Raw genomic sequence first — 17002 nt, 5'->3', positions numbered from 1 at the left:
ATGAGTAACAGGCTACAGTCATTGTGGTGTTACTACTTAGTGATTTATTGTCCTCATCTGCTTTTTCTCACCTGTTTTGGTTTCCTTGACACTTTGTTACCTATGCTTCTCACTCTCCTGAGATGGGAGGTTAAGGAAGGGTGGGTGGTTAGGGCAAGGGAAGACAGAAATACTAAAACGCTCTGTGGACAATTAACTAATTGTTTGTGGTCTATGGAAACCATTCTCTTTGAAGATTGTTTAATTGATGTAATCAATGATAGAAATGAATTGGAAGTTGGGACTGGGAATGAGATAGCGAAGGAGTGTTGTTTCTTCTCGCAGGCAAACTTGCCAACATTAACCTGATGAAATGCAAGCTTGTTTGTTTAAGATAACCTTCTTTTTGGTTTGATTCTTTCTGTAAGGTTAATTGAATATTAAAGGTTATGACTTTGTTTATGCACTCAGTTTATGTAAGCCCCCATGAGGTTGACCAGTTTACTGTGCTTGGCTAATCTGAAAGTGTGTCATCTTCAAAAGTGCACCTCTTATGGGATAGTGCAACATCAATGGAAATAAGTCTTTGCAGTGGTTTCTTAATGAATCTGCTGGTTTACTTATGCTTACTACGAATCCCAACAGAATGAGAAATGAATTTAAAACTTAAAATGAGTTAATTATCACCAAACCAAGTCAAACCCCTCCCCCTCATGTGGGGCCTTGGGACATTTTATTGCTACAAGGGTACTGTGAAATTGATAGGCCTGTCAATACACGATATAGTCATAGTGATGTACGGCAATGGAAACAGACCCTTTGGTCCAACCCGTCCATGCCAAACAGAGATCCCAACCCAATCTAGTCCCATTTGCCAGCACTTGGTCCATATCCCTCCAAACCCTTCCCATTCAAATGCCCATCCACTTGCCTTTTAAATGTTGCAAATGTACCAGCCTCCACCATATCCTCTGGCAGCTCATTCCATACATGCACCACCCTCTGCGTGAAAAGGTTGCCCCTTAGCTCCCTTTAATATCTTTCCCCTCTCACCCTAAATCTATCCCTCTAGTTTTGGACTCTCCACCCCAGGGAAAAGACTTTGTTTATTTATCCTCTCCATGCCCCTCATGATTTTATAAATCTCTATAATGTCACCCCTCAGCCTTCGACACTCCAAGGAAAACAGCCCTAAGCCTATTCAGCCTCTCCCTGTAGCTCAAATCCTCCAACCCTGGCAACAACCTTGTAAATCTTTTCTGAACCTTTGCAAGTTTCACAACAGACCAGAATTGCACACAATATTTCAACAGTGGCCTAACCAATGTCCTGTACAGCCTCAACATGACCTTCCAACTCCTATACTCAGTGTTCTGACCAATAAAGGAAAGCATACCTAATGCCTCCTTCACTATCCTACCTATCTGCAACTCTACTTTCAAGGAGCTATGAACCTGTGCTCCAAGGTGTCTTTATTCAGCAACACGCCCAAGGACCTTACCAATAAATGTATAAGTCCTGCTAAGATTTGCTTTCCCAAAATGCAGCACCGCACATTTATCAGAATTAAACTCCATTTGCCATTCCTCAGCCCATTGGCCCATCTGATCAAGATCCTGTTGAATTCTGAAGTAACCTTCTTCGCTGTCCACGACATGTTTAATTTTGGTATCATCAGCAAACTTACTAACTATACCTCCTATGTTCATTCCCAAATCATTTCTACAAATGATGAAAAAGAGTGGACCCAGCACCGATCATTGTGGCGCTCCAATGGCATTTATTGCAGATATAATCCTCAGTAACCCGCAAACTCTCTCGATACTCCGACATCCGACAAGAAGAGCATATCACTCTACTAAAGGCCATTTTGCTCCTTCCAATCTACAGACCCAGAAAATAACACAGTCTTATTGATCTATAAAACACTGCTCCATGCGAGCTTAATACTTATGTTTATATCTTTAAAATTTAATCAAGAGACCGATGCCAATAAAAACATATAATCAAGAAAGAGCCCACTCTACTTACTAATGTAGATTTATAGCAAGGCTATATTTAAAACTATTGACTTACTGGATTCTGTGCTGTGACCTCTCCCAAAACAGGTTCCTCCAAGATCAGTTGTGAATTTTGCTGTTTGTGAATTATTCATAGACGCACTCTGATGTCCAGCGATACCTGAATCCAAACAGCAAAGACAGTACCTGCGCAGATTCATAGCTGTGTCAGTTAGCAGTGTGGGTTTCTTTGTCTCTCTCTCCCTTACAACCATGTGCTCGCTGCCTTTATCTGTCTTTCTCCCTTGTAAAAGTGCTATTTTTTCAATTTTTTTTCTCCAAAGTTCCAAAATGATGCAACAGCATTTAAAACAGTAATTTCTGCTCCTGGAATTCGAGGAAATCACCTCCAACACGTAAAATATCTCAAAAAAGGAGCAGCTGTTACAGCTACAAATGTTTCCCATACTCCATCTTGGATTAACCAGAATCCTGTCTGTTTTTAAGTTCCCTCTATCCAGTTTAATAGACACATGTAAATGTTTTTAACTGGCTTGTATAGTCTCTTTTTTTTAAATATCAGTTTTGTCTTTTCCTCTCCTCTAGTGGGAACAGCTTGCTCATTCTTCTTTTGGCCCCATGAAAATAAACTAGAATCATTGCAGCTGTTTTCTACATGCTCACAATGATCCTTTGTAAGCGCTCCTAGTGGTGCTCCCAACCCTTTACAAATTGATGGTGTGTGTAGAGCATACTGTGTCTACATGTAGTTCAAAATCATAGTCTGACTCTTATCCACATCCTCGCATCATGATTTGCATATTGCTAATCCATGCTCCGGCCATTCATCTCTGGGCTTCTTTCCAAGGTGACAAACCTTCCATGGCCAATGGCAACTGGCTGCTGGTTGATAGTGAAACCATATTCCAGTCACTACCATTTACCAGTCACCCAGTTGTTCCGTTCCTGATGGCTATTAAACAACCCTGCTGTGAAGTGTCTATGTATGTTTCTGTATTATTTTTATGTTTGTATGTTTACATGTACAGACACAGAAGGAAATACATGCATACACAAACATACATGCACAAGATGTACACACAGAAAAGCATGCCCAGGCACACTGCACATGCGTACTCAAGGATGCACGCGTGTTATTCTTTATGAAAATTAGTTTCTGGGTGAAAAATTCTTCAGCTTGCTCTAGACGAATTATTAGTAACTATATCATACATTATAATCCTTTGTTCTGGTCTCGCTTGCAAGTGAAACATAGATTCTGCATTGAATCTTTTCATAATCTTCAAAACCTTCATCAGATCACTCCTCAGCTTTCACTTCCCTTGAGGATAAATGTCAAGCTTGTTCAATCGTTCCTGTTTGATATTATCTGCATGGTCAGAATTGGGTTCAGCTATGATCCTGTCCTCAATGATTAGCTATCCTCTTCACATTCGTTGTCTACTTTCACGCATGAATTATCACCACGTCAGGAAATGTGGGAGACCAGTTGTCTGAGGGACCATAAGTCAAGGTGAATCTGTTGGTTACTTATAACTTTACGATTTGGGATAGGATGTTTATGTAAAGAAGCAGTCTTGACACTTTTTTTAGATTAGGTTCCCTATAGTTTGGAAACAGGTTCTTCAGCCTAACTAGTCCAAGCCGACCCTCCAAAGAGTATCCCACCCAGACCCATTTTCCCCTCTGACTAATGCACCTATCATTATGGGCAATTTGGCATGGCCAATTCACCTAACCTACTCAACTTTGGATTGTAGGAGGAAACCCATGCAGACACAGGGAGAATGTGCAAACTCCACACAGACAGTCGCCCAAGGACTGGAATCGAACCTGGGTCCCTGGTGCTGTGAGGCAACATTGCTAACCAATGAGCCACCGTGCCACCCTACTGGAAGTTTGGAAGCTTGGAAATGGAAACTGAGTTTTGATCGTGCTTGGTTTTGTCCACTTGGACCCTCTAAGATGATGTTCTAATGACTTCATTGGAGGGTAATGGGAAAGCAATGCCAAACCTAATGGTATGGAACTAAATTAATGCTGGATATGTCATTATTAACCTAAATGCTTCAGTGGTCCTGTCATTTCAGGAATGTGGGTTAATTTAAATCATCTGAATCATGGGCTCTGTAAATCCTCAAAGAATTTGGATTCCTTTGGTATTAGCTTCAGCACTTGTTAATATTAATGAATGTCAAAGAATAGAAAAATTCTGTGCTCATAACAGCATTTGTATTTTTAAAAAGAAGTCTTGGCTTCTGATTAATATCTGCTAAGATCCCCTGTCTTTGATTTTTGGAGGGCAAACTGGTTGCTGCAGCCAAAGTAGAGCAGACAGCTTTGAAACCAAGGAATCATGCGTGGCTGTCATCATCAGTTCTCTGCCCATCCTGCCCATTCTTCATCTTCTGGTTGACCATTTATATTTGGCCTGGGTTGCTGTTCCAGATCAGATACTATTTCCCAAAGTATGGATTGGTCAGTTGCCAGTCTTATCTCATTGTCAGAAAGTGATGGGTTCAAGCCTCACATTTGAGCTGAAGCATAAAATCTAGGGACCATTGGTCTCTTGGGTGGATATAAAACATACCAATGCACTTTGCCAAAGGAGGCCAATATTTAATCCCCCTTGTAATTAACATCACAAAAATATCTTTTAAAAATTATGACATCGTTATTTGTGGGAGCTGCTTGTGCATAAATTGCTCACCAACAGTGATCAAGCTTCAAAATTACTTAATTAGCGCCGGTCATTTTGATACATTTGGTGGGCATGAAAACATTTACATTAATACGAGTCTTTCTTTTATACCTGAGAGTATATATTCAGTTAGCTCATATTAAATTGTTGATGAGGATCAGCTTATTCTGTTGATAATACTCAGTTTTGAAGGAAATGAACTGCATTTTTATGAGTTAGTTATGTCTCTTTTAATTCAGGGCAATGCAGTTTGAAGAGGGATACCTAACCAATTATCCTTCTCAGCATCCTTCCAATTACTTCCTTTCCACAGCATGGTAAGAGAATTGGGATGGATAGTTATGGAGTCACAGGACTCTGGCATTATCCTGAGTGCCCAGTTTTTGCTGGTCCAAGGTAAAGGTGTAAGGAGCAAAGTCATATCCTGCACTCTGACCTTCTGGTTCAGAGGTGGGCTATTTGTCTCTAATTTTTCCTGCCACTTTGCAGACTTCTAAGATCCATATGCAGCAGAAATATTGCCATGTTAATGGCTAAGGGTGGTGTTCTTTATTCTTGCTCCTCCATGCCTTTTAAAAACTGCAAGCACAGTATTTTGTTTCTCCTAGTAGTGCATATCACCTTGATATTGGTGCACATACAATAATCAAACGAACTGTGAATGTGAACTGTACTGCTCGCAAACAAAGCCTTTCACTGTACTTAGGTGCACATGACAATAAATCAGTCAATCATAATGCAAAAGTGACCCAAGTAGCCTGTTTGTAATGAAACAAAAGCTCAACTCAAAATCTATTGAAAAGAAGTAAAAGTTTAGACACAAAGAGCGATGTTTGGTAATGATGATCAGACACTGGTACTGCAAAGACAGGCAGAAGATGAGAACTGTTTTGGGATTATCACCAAGTACTGTATAGAGCTGGTGAGTTCAGAATCCCTGTTCAAAGAAACAAGGTTTGTGGAATGTTAAAGACCAAAGTGCCACCAGAGGATACTTTGCTGCTGGAAGTCTATCTGAGTGTACTCAGAAGAATGAATGAAGGGTACTTTGATTGAAAAGATACTGGCAGATTCACCCAGTGGGGTATGATGAACAGGAATGTTTTAGAGCCTGGAAGAATATGTCACATTGTGTATTATACAGGCATATCACTGGAATTTTGGTTGTGTGAAGATAATGGGGAATAACTTTTCTATTGTCTAATATTAATTACTGTCTATATGATGTTTGATTGATGTCAAATTTAGTAAAAATCTAATCGTATGAAATCTTGTCATGCAGTCCTTTGAGTCAGCAAATGAAAAATTCTCAGATTTTTAAAAGGTTTGGTCTTAACAGGGGTCAAGAGAGACAAGAGAATTTGCAATGTTTAGATTATTTGTAGTTTGTATCTTTGATTTTTGATAGAGAAAAGCATCATTGGGACTGTTAAAAATCTGAAATGGAAATTCTAAGGATCAGTACTCTTGTGTCATTTGAAAGAGGAAGAAATTAATGAAGACAGCATGTCTACTTGCATGTTTCCAGATATAGTCAAACCTACATGAAAACCTCAGCAGTGATGGCCTTTTCTAGCCTTCGCTTCATAGGAACCCAGTGACAGAGTTGTCCTGTTTCTTCAGTCTGACATTGAGGCAACCTGCACTCATGATTGATGGAAGCAGGATCACTTTGATCCCAAACCTAATGCCGCTCACTCATTTCAAGCTGCTTTAGGGGCATCAGCAATGTCAGTCAATTGGCAGCAGGTCACTTAATTCATTATTTATCGAGGAGCGCAGCTTCCTCCATTTCATGCTAGAAAACACGCAACAATGTAAAGTCTTGCAGAACCCAGTACTTTATTGATGGCAACCATAAGATAGACCATGCAACTACTCAGTTTCTATCGCCTTTAGGCCACAAAAGGTTTCTACTCCAATCCTGAATGGTAACACGTGGATGATGTTAATCAATGTTCCCTTCCCAGTCACCTTGCTGCCAAGGACCTAATGGAACACTTTTAAAATCAGTCTCAATACAGCCACACTGAAACACAAAGATGGAGAGTAATGTGGCGAATGTGAGATTATTCACTCTGTAACTAAGAATGGAGATGCATAAAAACCTTAAAAGGCATGAGTCTTCAAAATCTTAATGTTCATCGAGACATCATGGCTTCTTCCATGGAACACAAAATATTAGCATACTTGCAGTTACAACTATCAATTAGAGAGGCAAAAGTGGCATTTTGAATTTTATTGCAAGGGATTTGCAGTGCAAGAATTAGAGAGTCTTGCTACCATATGGTCAGACCATACCTGGAGTACTTTGTGTGGTTTTGGGTTCCAAATGGAAAGGAAGCATATTGGACATGGTAGGGAGAAGGTTCACTAGATTGATTCTTGGGCTAAGATCATTGTCCATGATCCGACACCAAGTACACTGAGTGTCCATATTCCCTTGAGTTTGGAAGAATACAAAGTGATCCTATTGAAGCAGACAAGATTCCAAGGGAGCTCGAGGTTGATTTCCCCTGACTGGAGAACCTGGAACATTGGGGTGTGGCAGAAGCAATTTCAAGATGATAAGCACATTATTTTGTTTAATGATTTGGGGAAAAAAAAATGTTTGAGTTCCTGGAATGGTGGGGAAGGAAAGTTTAATATACAAAATCAGGTGACAATTTAACAAAGTTAGTTAATAGATGATGTGGAGGAGCCGGTGTTGGACTGGGGCGGGCAAAGTTTAAAAATCACACAACGCCAGGTCATCGTCCAACAGGTTTATTTGGAAGTACTACCTCTAGAAGCTACCTGATGAAGGAGCAGCGCTCCGAACGCTAGTGCTTTCAAATAAACCAATTGGACTATAACCTGGTGTTGTGTGATATTTAAGTTAATATATGAAGCAAGTTGCAACAAGAGGTGGAATTATTTTGAAAATTTGCTGTCACCTTCCAAAATTCTTTAGTCACTTATTTTTGGAAAGGGCTTGGGCAATTTTTTACAAAATTTTTACCTAAAAGGGTTTTCGTGCTGAGTGTAAACTGATAAATAATTTTATGATGCAAGACAGGCAATTCTATTTAGAGACCAAATAAGAACAGTCCATTAGTCATGTTCAATTATTCAGGAAGTTACTTTGCACTAAGTGTTAAAAAACCTTTTGTGAATCTTTTGTGGTGGCACTGAATATTTTGTAAATAAATACACAGGCACAAATGTTGATCAAACCCAAAAGTGACCACAAAGAGAATGATATTCCAGGCAGTAGGACAAGATACAGAGAGAGATATTATTTCAATTTGAGTTCACAGACTAATAGTCATTTTTGTTCTTGTGATGGTAAGTGGGCAGGTGCTTTTAAGCAGGTCTCATCATATCAATACTGTAAAATTCAGAGGTTTACAAATTGGAGTCTTATTTAGTGTCAGTTTGGTCCACTTTTGGAAAGTCTGCTTGTGTGAACAATATCCTATCCAGTATTTAAGGAAAATTCATTGTTACACACTCAGCTCTCAATACCACTCTAATACATACATAACATTGGCAGTCTACTTAGAGTCAGAGCAATCTGGGTGACACGGTGGCACAGTGGTTAGCACTACTACCTCACAATGCTAGAGACCTGGGTTCAATTCCCACCTCAGGCAACTATCTGTTTGCATATTCTCCCCATGTCTGCATGGGTTTGCTCTGGTTTCCTCCCACAGTCCAAAGATGTGCAGGTTAGGTGAATTGGCCATGCTAAATTGCCTGTAGTGTTAGGTGAAGGAATAAACGTAGGGGAATGGGTCTGGGTGGATTGCTTTTCGGAGGGTCGGTGTGGACTAGTTGGGCCAAAGGGCCTGTTTCCACACTGTAAATAATTTAATCTACTTTAAAAGATGTACAATATGGAAACAGACCCTTTGGTCCAACTCATCCATGCTAACCAGATATCCTAAATTAATATAGTCCCAATTCCTACCATTTGGCCCACATCACTCTAAACCCTTTGTATTAATAAATATCCAGATGCCTTTTAAAAGTTGTAATTGTACCATCCTCCACCAATTCCTCTGGCAGTTCATTCCATACACGCACCACTCTCTGTGTGAAAAAGTTGTCCCTGAAGTCCCTTTTAAATCTTTCCCCTCTCACCTTAAACCCATGCTGCCTAGATTTGGACTCCCCTCACTTCTGAGAGAAACAGAAAAATAAACTGTTTGAGGAACACTAATAAAAGTATGGCTGATTAAATTCCTAATATTTATTATAATCTTTTTCAGATGCTTGTTTCAGCAGCTGAGACTCCCCCTGGAAAGGGTGCTGAGTTGTTTATAGATGGGGTGCATACCATTGACAGAACTTTGCCCAATTTGTATGGTTTGCTGATTTGGAATTTCAGACTGGACTGATACATTCTCCTGACATGCTCCCAACACTGTAATCAAACAAATGCTTTTAAAATAAATTGCCTTGGGATTTGGGCACATGAGGTTGGGCATAGGCCTTTTTTGATCTTAGCTCACTTAATATGAGAAGAGTTGTATTTGATGACTCTTATCTCCTAACTTCCTAAAATTACATTTTCGATAATTGAAGATTTGATATAAATTACCTATCAGGAGCAAAATGAGTGATGTATTCATTAAGTTGTTGACCAGAACATTGCGAAGTTCAGTAAAATGCTAGAAATGTGATCTTGACACATTTATCATGTCAGCCTGATTGCAATTTACTGGGATGAGCTCATTTGCTTTTCATGTCTAAACTGATTAGGAAGGAAGGGTGGGTGATTGGTTCAGTAGGATTCCTTTTGAAAGAAAAATGTCAGATTATTACCTGACCCTCATTGTAGTCATCAAATTGCATGTTTTGAAGCCATGTATTTATGTAATGTTATTATCAGACCATCAGCTACAAAGGAAAATCGCCACTCCCTCCTTTTTAAAGAACATCCTTATGCTGGTGATTGATGATGCTCTTATTGTGGACTGGAAAGGTGCAGTGTGTCAAGAGGTTATGAAGTTCAGTTGGGCGCAAACCAGAAAAATCTCTTGAGCTCAGAAGATGTGCTCTTTAAAGCTCAGCTGTTATGTCTATGTGAAGCTATCAATCAGACAAGCACCTTTTGAAGGAAACAGTTAGAGAACACCCAGTTGGTAATGGAGACAAACTTGTTTTATACATCTCAAAAGTGTAAAACCAACACCAGAATATTTGCTGTCCTTGCAATGTTTATGTTGAAAATAATTTTGGAAGTATTCAGTTTAAATAAAATATACTTGCCTAACATCAGTTCCCTGCATTTCTGTGTATTTTTGCATGAACTCAATGGGCCTACATCCAAAGCAATTCATACTTTTGGAATTCATAGAGATTGTATAAAAGGAGATTGATGGCAAAGTGACTTCTCTTATTTTAATGCCTGGCTTTATTTGGTCTCTGAATCGTTTTGTCAGACTTGTTCAGAAACTAGCTTGAGGACATTGTGTCACCCTACAGTATGATGCCATGATGCAATTTTGTACAGGAGGTATGGTACTGTACTTTGTTTCAGTAACTTTGTTTCTTCATGCTGATCTGCTCAGTGCATTTATCAGATCAACAGGAAAGATTGTAGCTGGTATACATTATGGCTGGATACTGTCAACTTGATTGGAGCTGGGGAATCTAAATAATTATGTATTATCTAAATAATTATAATTGGATTTGGGGGCATGGGTACCTGGCATAGTTCAAGTTGGAGCAATTGTAATGTGGCGGTGGGACGTGAGGTGTTTGAGTATTTGGTGTATTTGGAGTGGCAGCTGAGTACCCAATGTGATTGGCGTTGAGTTGCTAGGTTTTTGTCACTGTGGTCCGTGTTGTGAATATGCCTGGTTACAACTCTTTCCCATTTAAAATTAACATGGCTTGCATTAACATGACATTGTTAGGATAGTAAAACATTTCAAAGTGCGTCAGAAATGTGTTATTAAAAAAATTCAACACTGAACCACAAAGAAATTCTAGGCAGGTCAAAGAGAGAGAGCTTTCTTTCCTCCTTTGGGGGAACGATTGCTGGTGAGGAATTTGATAGAATATTTTTCTTTCATTGGGTGTTATTCAGCATTATTAATGAAAAACTTCAGTGCAGCAGCAAATCCAAAGTATAAATATATAGTGTTCTTTCCCATTAGGAATGCGCATGGGTTGGAGTAATAGGGGTACAACACAGCAGCTCTGTTACTGTGCTAGAGTGCTTTTGAGTACTGGCTTTGTGAATTTATCTATGCTTTACCAGTTATGTGTGAATTGAAAATTAGTTTAATTATTTGAGCAGGATCACTTAGGAGACACAAAGCAGGATCATTCACATACACCTGATACGCACTCAGTATTGGAAATAAAGCAGTGCTCTTCTGTGTTTACAGATTATTATTCAGTTTAGAGAGGATAGCATAAATCATGCATTCTACTGTGCAGAGGTGAAAATCTCAGGAAATGTCATTGCCAAACTGAATGCACTTTGTTCATGAAGGTCATAGATGCACTGGAACCTTCCATGATTGATTCTTGCTTCTCTTGAGAAGTTGCAAGTCAAGGAAGACAGATGAGGATGGGTTCATGAAGTGGACAGTCCCAAAGGGAATCCAGATATGAAGGCATCACAGCAACAAGCTGAGAGTATTACAGTCCCCTTGTTCTCCAACCTAGTTCACTGTTCAGTGCATAAGTAAATGCACCATTTCTTGTTAAAAGCTTAATTTAGCAAATTAAATTTGTTCTGTTGATTAATTTTATTTGAAAGGAAAAATGTGGCTTGATCAAAGATTTGGTGAAGTTATGGCCAAAAGGGATGTAAGGTTTCAATTTTGGCTCATGGGTAGCAACCTTCTTAGAGTTATATGATTGTGGATTGAAAGCTAACTCCAGAAATCTGACCATATAATCCCAGCTGACATATTAGTGCTGTTTTGAAACTCCTATGCCAACTCATGTAGGTGCAGAAAAGGCCAAAGAACATATGAGTTCTCCTGATTTTTTGTCAACATCATCGAAAGTAGAACCTAAGTTGCTGGAGAAACTCTGCAGGTCTGGCAGCATCTGTGCAGAGAATGCAGAGTTAACTTTTTGAATACTATGACTCTTCAGAACAAATAACAGTTGGGAAAAGGTGGTATTTATGCTGATGACAAGATGGGGGCTCAAGGTGGGAAGTGGACTTGGAGCCCAGAAAAAGAGTGAGGAAGAAAGGCAGATAAAGGGATGGTTGATAGTAAACAATGGGAAGAAAAAGTGCTGATAATGGGGAGAGTGAAAAGGGTTAGCTGTTCTGAAAGTATCCATGACATAAAAGGGCTTGGGTGTGTGGGAAGATAAAGGACACGGAAGGAAGTGTTTGGGACCTAAAGTATTGAACTTGATGTTGAGTCCTAAATGCTGTTGGGTTCCCAAGCAGAAGATGAGATACTGTTCTTCAAACTCACGCTGAGCCTCACCGTACTGCAACAACCCTGAGACAGAACTGTTGGCCAGGAAACACGGTGGTGAGTTGAAGTGGCAGGCAACTGGAAGCTCAAGGTCATTTTTATGGACAGAACATGGGAGTTCGACTGGTCCATGGGTGCTGAGTTTCTGTAAGAAATCTGCAGTGTCTCAACAGAAGCTGCAGGTCCCCTGTACAATGTGTTACAAGATGCACTCTATTTAGCCAGAGAGATTCCCACATCGGGTCCCATCGCCTTTTTATGATAGGAAATCCAGGTGTATTGGCCTTGTGTATCTTCAGTAGGCAGTAGAAATCCCCTATGCGAGAAGTACGTGGGATGAGAGTGTACAAGGTACTTCGAAGGCCTGGATCAAAAGTCTCCATCAATGTGTTTAGTTCACGGGTGTGTTCTTCGGTTGGATCAGTTGATAGCTGCTTGTTATGTTCCTGATTGTTCAGTTGTCGGTACACTTCTTTACAGTAATCTGTTCTATTCTGAATGACGATGGCTCCTCTTTTGTCTGCTGGTTTAATGACAATGTTGCGATTGGTTTTGAGAGCATGGATGGCGTTGCGTTGTGATCGGGTGACGTTTTGCTCTACCTTGTGAGTGAGGCTGATGAATCTGGGATTTACACATTTCCTGATAAACCCTATGCATACACAGGATTTGTTCAGATGAGGAGAAACCTAACGAACACCTGAAAGTGTGAAAGGACCCTTCGTAAGAACAGGATATGATGCCCACCTCATCGATCGCCAGTTCCGACGTACCACAGCGTGAAACTGTAATGACCTCCTCAGGGACAGACATAGGAGTACAATCGAAAGGTTACTCTTTATTGTCCAGTACTTCTCAGGAGCTGAGAAATAACGCCATTTTCTTTGCAGCCTGCAACACATTATCAGTGAGGATGAGCACGTCGCCAAGATCTTCCCTACGCCTCCATTTCTTGCCTTTAAACAACTGCCAAACCTTAAACAGACCATTGTTCGCAGCAAACTGCCCAGCCTTCAGGACAACACCATAAAGCCCTGTTGGGGCAACTACTCCAAGACGTGTCAGAATGTTGACATGGATACTACCATGACACGTGGGGACACCACATATGTGATAGGTACTCATGTGACTCAGCCAAAATTGTCTATCACATATGCTGCCAGTAAGGATGGCATGGTATATTGATGAGACAAGCAGACACTATGACAATGGATGAATGGACACCGCACAAAAATCACCAAACAGGGATGTTCCTTCCCAGTCGGGGAACACTTCAGCGGTCAGGGACATTTGGCCTTGGATCTTTAGGTGACCATCCTCCAAGGTGGACTTCAGGGTATGCAACAACACAAAGTCACTGAGCATAGGCTAATAATGAGTTCAATACCCATGAGGATGGCCTCAAGCGGGACCTTGGGCTCACATACCATCACACACACGTGATTACACTCACACACTCACAGAGACCCCCTCTCATACACACTATCTCTCTCTCTCTCTCTCAGACACACACACCCACTCACCCATCATCAGTTCCACCCCACCCCCCCCCCCCCCCCCCCACACACACACACGCACGCACACACACATATAAGTCTATGGAGTGAATTTGCATTTGCAGATTTGTATTTACAGACACATTCTATTTTTTCAAAAAACACAGTCTGTACACAGTCAGTCCATGTGACATTTTATAAATTCCTACTTTGGAAACAATACCAGTCTGACTCAAGGTTGGAATACAGACAGACTCTAACCTCCAACCTTTAATCCATTGTCTGAGCTGAAATGTCACCTGTTTTTATAAAACCTTAAGTTAGCTCAGGAATGTGACTTGAAAGAAGTTCTGTTATTTACATATTAATGAATCAAAACCTGCAACCCTATTCAAAGTGATTAAAGAATTAACAGCAATCTAGATTTGTTCAATACACCACATCATTTGTATGACATTTTGATATTTTACTATAAATTCTGTATCCTATAATCCTGTCCCGCTAGCTACCTGGCAACAGAGCTGCGCTCTGAAAACTTGTACTTCCAAATAAGCCTGTTAGATTAACCTGGTGTTGTGTGAGTTTTAACTCTGTCCACTCCAGTCCAACACTGGCACCTCCACCTCAATGTAGAATAGACCACATGGTGAGTAAACTAGATTTATTTGCCTAATTATTGCAGTTTGTGAAATCCAGCTGTCAAACCAATGTTCCCTCAAATTTTTTTTTCAGTGCATAGACCTCCATGGTCCATGGACAGCAGCGACTTCCAAAACCAGAAGTCAATGCAATGGCATGCCATTTGGCGTGCAAAGAAACTTGTAATGGCTGTGCAGTCTCGCAATTTAGAGGAAGCTTAGATTTGCTTTCAGTCCACTTTATTGCTGTGCATGGCTTTCTGATGTGTTAAGATCAGTAAAGGTGCTGTTTAAACACTTTTCTTGCTGTATTGAACAAATTACTGTCTAAACTCAAGATATCCCATCCCCCCAGCAAGAACTGTTCTTTGTATCGATGCAAAGAGCATACATTGCGCAAGTTGTTTCCCTGGTGGATATTTCAGGTGCAGTATTTATATCTGAAGTAACTGGTGTTGATTTATTTGGACTGAGGTAATTGTGTAGATGGGTAATTATAAAAGCAGAACTGTAGGAGTCCAGTTTACTTTAAATAAACACTGTGTACTCTTTTTGCTGGGCGTAACAATGATCGCATTGTTTGGCTGACTTGGGAACAAATGTGCATGTACAGTTGCTCTAGGAACCAATACAGCTTTTAATGACCTCCACATTATAACTTTTAATATCACAGTTTAAGGTATGCTCAAAAGAGAATTCAACTTCATCCAAATTAAAACTCCTAAATCTAAATATACTTAATTTGATAAAATATTTTTCAAATGGCATATAAAAGTGCACTTAGTTGCTCCTCTAGGAGATCTTCACATTTCTTATGCAAAATTAATTATCGACTTGGAATCTTGGTCATGTTTTAGTGACTGAATTACTCAAATTATGTGATTTTAGCATTTTATTTTTATAAGGTTTTGCAGCTTCGGAATCACATTTTAAATCTGCTACTTCTGTTAAAGATTGTGAAATAGGTACATTGTTAACAATTTTAAATTCAGTTATTTTACATTTGGTTACATGTAGTTTTCAGTTTTATTTGCTCCCTGAACTCATCTAAAGATGCTTTGTAGCTTACTCTGTATTCAAAATTAGAATTAGGTAGTCTGTTAATTCAACAGCACTACCAGGGAGGGGTTGAAAAGGCAACAAATTAGTCATCCTTCATTCTCTTCCTCTTTCTACTTTTGGATATTGACAGGCTGAGATTAGAATCTCAGTGTGAAAGTAAATATTCACCTTGCTATTCAGTTCTGCAACATATTGGGACAAGGCACTGCTTCAACAGAAACCTATGTTCAGGGAAATGGTTCTCTGTAATTAGTTCAACACAAAGTGCAGAACCTCTGGTAAAACTAATCGTTCTGTGCAAAGTTAAAACAGTGCCACTAAAAATAATTGATGGGAGTTGAGTCATTTCCTGAACATATTGCTGCTGTTTGTTGAGCTTCTAAAGTGCACACTTTGGGATTCAGACAAACCAGTGGAATTGTAAAACAAGTAATTCAGGTTTGCCTTGTGAGAATGAAAAGCTACAGTGGGCAGGAGGCAAGAACTGTGCAAACAAAACCGGAAGGTTTTCTATAATACAATGGGAGTAATAATTTGCGTTTCCACTGTGCCATTTGTGTTAAATAAAATCTTTCCAAGCTCATCACAGAAACAAAACAGAAAAATAAATGTGGAACTAAGGGGTAATCAAGGAGGTCAGTCTTGAGGATTTTCAAGAAGGAGAGGGTGGATGAGGGTTTCTGGAAGTGGGGGCGTGGGACCGTCGGTGATTGTGGGAAAAGGAATGGAGCAATGAATGAGAGGAAAGAGTCATAATAGCAGAAGTTTCAAGTGAGGTGGGCCACAGGATTGAATCAAGAATAAAACAGGGTTAGGGATGACCATAATTAGACCATATAATATAGGAGCAGAAAGAGTCCATTCAGGTCATTGAGTGTGCTTCTGGTTTGATCATGGCTGATCTGATAACCCTCAACTCCACTTTACTGCCTTCTCCCTGTAACCCTTGAATCCCTTCCTGATTAAAAACTCCGTATAACCTATACAACGTCTCCTTATAAGGCAGTGTACCTGTTATTAACAATGTGAACCTTCCCTGGATAGTTTCCAATGCTTTCCTCAGGTAAGGGGCCCAAAACTGTTCATAGTATTCCAGCTTTAGTCTGACAAGGGCCTTGTATAGTTTTATCAAATCCTCACTCTGCTTATATTCCATTCCCTTTGAAATAAAGGCCAGCATTTCATTTGCATTCTCTATAACCCTCAAACTTGCATGCTAGCTTTTTGTGATTCATGCACCAAGACTTCTAAGTCCCTCTGTTCTGCAGCTTCTCTGCAGTCTTTCTCAATATAAATATTATTCAGCTTTTCTAATCTTGCTGAACTACATAACTTCACAATATTCCCCATTTTCTTCCATCTGCCTAGTTTCTCTCCAGTTACTTAACCTGTCGATCTCCCTCTATGGTCTCCTTGTATTGTTCTCACCACTTATTTCCCACCAATTTTTGTGTCATCTGCAAACTTGGCTGGACTACATTCCCTTATCTCATCCAAGTCATTAATATAGATTTTAAATAATTTTGATCCCTTTGGCACATGACTAGTTATGAATTGCCATCCCGAATATGCCCCCTTATACCAACTCTGTCATCTGTAGTTAGCCTATTCTCTGTCTGTGTTAGCATACTACCTGCAATACCATGAGCCCTTATTAATCATA

General features: G+C 39.8%; 1 protein-coding gene and 1 long non-coding RNA gene across 4 annotated transcripts in view; one reads left to right on the top strand and one right to left on the bottom strand.

The window, feature by feature from the left end:
- Nucleotides 1-2124, bottom strand: part of LOC140463942 (uncharacterized) — a 63645-nt gene extending 61521 nt beyond the window's left edge. Inside the window, exon 1 of the long non-coding RNA XR_011954822.1 lies at nucleotides 2056-2124. This is a non-coding gene — a long non-coding RNA (uncharacterized lncRNA). The remainder of the gene's footprint in view (nucleotides 1-2055) is intronic.
- usp43a (ubiquitin specific peptidase 43a) overlaps nucleotides 1-17002 on the top strand; it is a 435233-nt gene that overhangs the window by 120209 nt on the left and 298022 nt on the right. The window lies entirely within an intron of this gene.

The sequence above is a fragment of the Chiloscyllium punctatum genome, chromosome 39, assembly GCF_047496795.1.
Source record: "Chiloscyllium punctatum isolate Juve2018m chromosome 39, sChiPun1.3, whole genome shotgun sequence".
Lineage (NCBI taxonomy): Eukaryota > Metazoa > Chordata > Chondrichthyes > Orectolobiformes > Hemiscylliidae > Chiloscyllium > Chiloscyllium punctatum.
Note: the sequence above shows the minus strand (reverse complement) of the source record. Positions and strands in the feature narration are given on the sequence as shown.